We start from the raw sequence: 7,042 nt of genomic DNA, 5'->3' as shown, positions 1-7,042 counted from the left end.
TTTGTTGCAAACATCCAATCAGATGTAAACAGCAAAGCAAACAATAGTGGAGGAAATGATGCCTATCCAAATCTATAGTAGAACAAAATTTGAAGGCTTGAGAAGGATGAACTTACATTACATGTTAACACGGGCTGGACAAAGTCCTTCTCCATGTTGATGGAAGGATAATTCAATAAATTCCCCAAAGAAAATTCTTTGTAAGCGTTGCAATTATTCTACATTTTGCAAAGAGTAAATATGGATCAAATAATATTGGAAGAAACAGAGGATAATGAAGCTCAGGTGCAGACCGATGATACATAATCAAATAGCAATTAATTAAGTACAACGTTACAAGGCAAAAGGGAGAGAGGTACTGACAAGAGCAATGCAGAGCCCACTATTGTTTTGAGATCGTATGATCCTTTGAGGAAGGAGATTCATCTGAAATTAGTTTTCATACAAGAGAGAAGGTAAGGCACAAGAAGAAATTTAGGAGTTCAAATTTTGAATTGATATCATAGACAGTACCTGACGCTGGGCTCCCAGCAGTTCTAATAGGGGTTTGGCCACTGGAGTAGTGGTAAAGTGTGGTACAGTTGGGCTTGTGTTTTCTGTGGCTGCTGATCTATCTGATTTAACATGCATCACTACCTTTTCCAAATACCTAGTTTGTACTCCTTGACGACCTGCACTCACCCTCTTCCTTTTGGACACCTATTACGAAAGAACAACATTTGACTGAAAAAACATAGTGTGACGACACATGGAATAGGTACAGAAAATGGATAGGTATGGCATATACTCATATATGATGCTTAAACTAAGCAGATGGTGTAACAAAGTAGAAGTAATGCGAGAGGTCAGAAGCAAAATATGTGTGACCAATACAACTTTGCAAAGTTAGAGCAAGCACCTTGATGGGTGAATAAGATAGGCCATCCTCCACCATGCCAAGTTTGTTAGGCAGTGGATCATTCCGCAATATTCCTCTCGTGCGCCCATTCTCATATTCATTTTGATAATGTTCAATATCTGACATGCATGAAAACATAAAAACAAGCGAGATTTTCTTTGTAATGCAGAAGTGATTCTAATCCAATACTGCCTCCCTGTAAACCCCTTTGTGCTATCTCTGCAATTCTTTTAAAAGATGCCATGCATGCTGTAATTTGTTGTGTGCATTAATATAATGTGGCCTACTACTCAAAATATGAGAGCTCCAGAAGTGATGACACTTCGCAGATGATAGCTTCAACATATAGTAAAGAAGAACAAGTCGACCTGACCTGACAGATTCAAAATATACTAAAGGAGAACAACTCGACCTGACCAGTCGACCGCAAGAGAAGAGTATCATCTCAAAGAAGAGCAGAAGAGCAAGCAGATTGAAGATATTACAAGTCTTTTAATACAATGTCGGTTGGCCACCCATGATGAACCAGAGCGCACAGAGAAATACTATTCTTTCCGGTCTCTCCATATGTGGCTCACATGCATTTCGAAACTAAAGTAGGAACATTTAGCTAACCAATTAAACATCTCTTAGTTTTACTAATATCAGCAATAATATCATATATGAATTTGTACAACTAAGATTGTTTAGCTAGATGGGTGGAGCAGTGCTATTACGACACGAACCACGTAGGCTGATTGTGGTCATCATAAAATGGGGAAAACATAAGCATGATGAGTACATTGTTGACCGTGGCAGTGGGATGGAAGATCTGAAGCTGCAAACCGCGCAAAGGGTAGTTAGCAACCGATGTTTGCTTTGAAATAACAACTAAGATTTGGTATGGACAGGAAAGTACGGTCAACAAGTGACAAAGAAATGCAATTATGCTGTCTCTCTATATGTCGCGACATGCATTTGGAAACTCAAGTGGGACCTTTAGCTAACCAATTAAATGTGTCGGTTAACTAATATCAGTATCATATCACAATCATATTTGAACAACTAAGCTTTCGAATTCTGAGTGTTGTGTTGTTTAGCTTGAAGGGTGGAGTAATGCTAGTACGACAGAAAGCACCTACGCAGATCATAGTAGAGTAGATAAAAGGGGAAAACCCTAAGCATCAAGAGAAAAATCAGGAAAGTGGAACTAGCTGGACCAGTGGGTGGCGCACATGCTTTTCGAAATGAATATAGGAACATTAGGTGACCAATTAAACATTCTCTGTTTTAGTGATATGAGCATCATATCAGATTCGTATTTCAACACGTAAGCTTTGGGTTGAGGTCTTGAGGAGCAGTGCTAGCACGACACGAAGCACCTACGATGATGGTAGTGAATATAAAGGGGGGAAACCATAAGCTTTACGAGTATAGTGCCCGTGCCATGGCGGATCTGAAGGTGCAAACTGGACAAAGCTACTTCACAACCAATGTTTGCTTTCAACTAGCCACTACAATTTGGTACGGACAAGAAAAGTACAGTAAACAAATTACGATCTATTTTCCGGGTGAGATCAATAACTTAAGCACATATGGAAGAGTACCACCTCTCTTGCGACGCCGTGTAGGCCTATGCTGATACGTTGAGGGTGTTGCGGGTGCGATGGCTGTCGGCGGCGGGGAAGAAGACTTTAGACGGCAGACGGCCGGGTCGGGGGATATATCCTGTTGCCGTGGACGAGGCGGTCGTAGGAGCGGCAACGACAAGGTGGACGACGGCGCCGATGAAGCGAGAGGAGGCGATGAAAGGATGCTGGTCCAGCGCCATGGATGAGAGACGTCCATCTCTTGCAGTGGACGACGGGGTAGGGGTAGCGGCTCCGGCAAGGTGGAGGATGGGATGGCGGACGGAGGAGGCTGGCCGTAGTGCGGAGGTTGTCGTGCCGTCGACGGTGTATGAATGGGGAAATGGAGGGGAGGGGGAGATCTCAAACTTTGGGACGCGCTTCTCTGAAATGGGGGAAAGTTACGAACTTATCCCCCGTTTAAAATTTCAGACATCGCGTCGGTTGGGGATAGGATGGTAATCTCGCATCTCCCAAATATTTGCCGGTAACTATTTCGGGCGAGGAGAGGGTGTTTTGCCGCCCACGATTGGCGCCCATGGTGTATGAACGGGGCTGACAGGTAGGGTGGTTGTGTCACGTCTGATGGAAGTTACACATTTGCCCCTATTTAAAATATAAGTCTACATCAATTTCGGACGAGGAGAGTTTGTTTTGCCGCCCACCATGTATGAATGGGGAAATGGAGGAAGAGACACATGTCTTTCGGACGAGCTTGAATCAAATGTGTTTTGCCGCCCACGTTTGGCGCACAGCGTGTCTGAATGGGCTCAGAGGCCGTCATGTCACGTCTGATTGAAGTTACTAGTCTGCCCCTATCGACAGCAGTGTAAATCCTGTCGATAAGGATGTCAAGTGTCAGGGGTAGACAGTAATTTCCATCTCGCAAACACTTGCTTCGAGCAGCCCACAAATTATAGTGGGTGTTTAGCCGCTTTGTTCAAAACTTGGGAGAATTAGCATTCACGTTTGGGACCTGGCAAACTAAATTCAAATCCAATTTGTATTCGATTACGAATATCCACAGATAATTATACATTTTGTCATTTATTTCTTCAAAACCACAACAAAGATTTATTCCACCTTTATATATGATTATGATTTAGAAATGCCGTGATCTTTGAATTTAGTAGGTTGGATACACTCTGAGTCAAACAGTTATTTCATCCAATACAATATGCTCACACGACAAACAGTTCACCTTATGTCAATCATACAAGTTCTGAGGATTACCTCGCCTAAAAAATTCGGATCATTACAACACATGGACAACATAGGGGGTCTTGCAACATAATCCATTCAGAGACATGACACAACATGCAAGTACAACAATCTAATGAAAATTTGAACTGGTATCTAAAGAAGAACTGGGATTATCTTGGGCTTCAGATAGCAGAAACAGCAGGACCTCCTCCGTCTTCAAATGCAACATTCTTACTTCCTCCAATTCTTGGGTTGCTTGCATAATGTGTGCCGCTAATTCCGTAATTTCCAGCCTCAAGATAAATATTACCTCATTCATGGCAGCCACACCATCTCTTTCTGCCTCTAGTAGAGCCTCAAGCACTATAATATCTGTGGTCAGACTGCTCTCCAGCGGTGTTGCCTCTGAACTGCTACCATCTGGTAACATGGATGGCGCACTACTTCCACAAATAGATTATGGGGTTGTACATTGTGTCCTAGTGTGAACGGCATCCTGAAAGGTTTCCGCTGGACATCAGTAAGAGATAGTTATCGTATGATCCAGGCAGTAAGCTTACATGGTAAACGACGGACGAATTATTGCCGAGCATGGCAAACTATATTTAAATGGTTCAAAGCAGCATCAGCCAAAAAGAAATTAAAATGGTAAGATAAAACTAGGGATGTAAGTGGCAAATAAACGAAATCCGCTAGTCCCATCTAGTTAGTTTTTGCTACCTCCCTAGTTCATTTTCCTCAAAAAAACAAAAAACTCTTTTGAACTATGATACCACTAGCAGACTTTAATCGGGATTAAACCGGACCCAGCTGACATCCCTAGTTGAAAGGGAGTGTACAACCGCTATATTTAAGTTGCCAAGGCATCTAAGCAGTTGAAATAATCTGAGTAAGCACTTAACAGTGTGGCCTCATATAAACTACGAAGACAGTCTTGTGATGAAGTTGAGAGGAAAAGTTAAGGACTCAAATGAAATAGGCATGCATTTCTTTACGATAGTACAGCAGGCACTACTGACATATTGGCCAACTCAGGTATAGCGTAACAACAAATAAGCATTCGAATCAAGCAGTATAGCAAAGCAGACAACTAAACTATTTGTAATTCGGTAGGATTACACGTTGAGGGCACAAGCCAAGAAAGCAGCCCACTCGCATTACATTTCACATGTACTAAAACACACTGGCTTACCATATGTTGCTGTGAAGCCTAGCTGCTGTTGCAATGTTCTTTGAAGATATCGTCAGCATCCCGTGGTTGCAAATCTAGTTGGTGTAGTTTATTCTGCACCATCTATTTAGGTAAAATTAATTTTAATCGCATGCACTGGTCCGAATTGATCATCAATGGTTCATCTAAACTAATGAAAGAACAGTGTGTGCATACACGAGAATACTCCCTCCGATTCTTTTCACTGTGCGTATAACTTTTTCTCAGTTTTCTCGTATTAGTCTGCGCGTTGCTGATTCCTAGCGATGGTTTCCTTTTGTGCCCCGCCCCATCCGCCTCTTCCCTAATTAATTGGCAAATTAGTCCAGAAAAATTAAACCAGTGCCCTCCTTGGTATGCGGGTCAAGAGTTATGGGTAGAGTAAATAGAATCAAAGGGAGTATATCTGCTTCCCTCTATTTTTATGCTTGTTCGAGGTGCCAGCCCCAAAAGAACAAATATTTTGCTTGATGGGGTTGGCAGCTCCATAATTAATAGAAGCATCAAATTAGTCATGCAACTTGGGAAGATCAAGAACACACAAACAAGTAATTAACAGAGGCTCGGAGTAGTGATGTAATAGCTAGCATCAGAAAATGTAGGGTAAAACAAACAAAAAGCAGCGGAACCACATGCTAGTTTGCTGATGTGTAATTAAGCATAGAGAACATTAAGCAGTCTGATGGAACCAACAGGTGGCATCAGAACAAAACTAAAGCATATTAACTATATGTGCACTGGTATGTAATTTAGCACATGTAACATGTTCACTGCCAGAAGTATGGCCCTACAGGTGCAAGCAGAATAACGCGTCTCATGAAAAACTGAATGATGCCCTGAAGAAATTCAAAGGTGCGGTGCTTATGCTAGGAAAGTGAACGTAGGCGCTGGCCGTTGGATAATAGTACCTGATTCTCGGCGGCGTATGGGTATCGTTGTCATACTTGATAGCTAAGGATCGTCGATGGTGCTCGTGTTGCGGTTGAGTTTGGGCCGGCTGTCGCCGTCGCTGAAGCGGCTCCGGTGCTACGGTTGCGGCGCCTGTCGACATACAAGAAAGCTCATCTGTGGTAAGTGAACAGTTGCATGATAAAGAGAAAAAATGAAGGAGTACAAATTGAAATAACTTGATGAGGTTGCGGCGTCGGTAAAGCAGGGCTGGTGTAGTTGAATATGGCGTCCGTGGAGCGGGTCCGGTGTAGTGGACGAAGGCTTCGGCGGGCGCGTTGTACAATGCTTTCGGTGAGGCGGATCTATTGCGGTGGACGAGGGCTTGTATGAAGGGCCAGCGAAGGGGCGGACGAGGGAGTCCGTGAAGGGCCTACGTTGTGGTGGACGAGGGTGCCGGTTAAGTAGATCCGGTGCGGTGGACCATGATGGCGGTCAAGGAGATTTGGAGCGGTGGACAAGCCAGTCGCTGAAGCGGCTCCAGTGAAGTGGTGAGTTGGCAGTTGGGGGTTCCAAGGTGCGGTAGGTAGATCTGGCAGGGTGTGAGGTCCACTGCTGCGTCGGAGGACTAGATTCGGCGGCTTGCCGTGGTTGGGGGGGTCGGGAAGGGGAAGGGGAGGGGCTCTGGGGAAGAATGTTGGGAGAAAAGAGGGAAAAACAATGAAGTTACCAAAGCAGCCCTTTTCCGTTCATGTGGCAGGGGTAAAACAGGAATATCACAGGGCTAAACTTTCGGGCGTGTGATATTTCGATGTGAGCGGGAAGTTTGAAAGCTTTTGGCGCCTAAAATTATAAGTATGCTGCTCTCGTACGGCCGACTATGATATCATGGCCGACAATTTGTTTGTTTTGCACGCAAAAAAATGTGCAAGTTCTGAAAATCAATGTCTCCAACTCGAAACTTAGATTGTCCATTCAATTCAAATATGGATCATTGAGCTACTACGAGCAAATACCATCATACGGTCCAATTCAAATGAAATTCCAAATGTGTTTATCCTAAATATGATGACAAAAGCAAAAATGTGTATGTGTATGAATAAAGTGGATGATTATAAAGTTTGAACATGCCCGTATGTGTATATCTCTAGGTTTGATATATGAATTTGAAATCACGAAATCCCGGCTTAAAAAATGTACCTCTGTTTAAATGAATTACAAAAGCTAATGATGGAG

The sequence above is a fragment of the Triticum dicoccoides genome, chromosome 3A, assembly GCF_002162155.2.
Source record: "Triticum dicoccoides isolate Atlit2015 ecotype Zavitan chromosome 3A, WEW_v2.0, whole genome shotgun sequence".
Classification (NCBI taxonomy): Eukaryota; Viridiplantae; Streptophyta; class Magnoliopsida; order Poales; family Poaceae; genus Triticum; species Triticum dicoccoides.
This window is presented reverse-complemented; position numbering follows the sequence as displayed.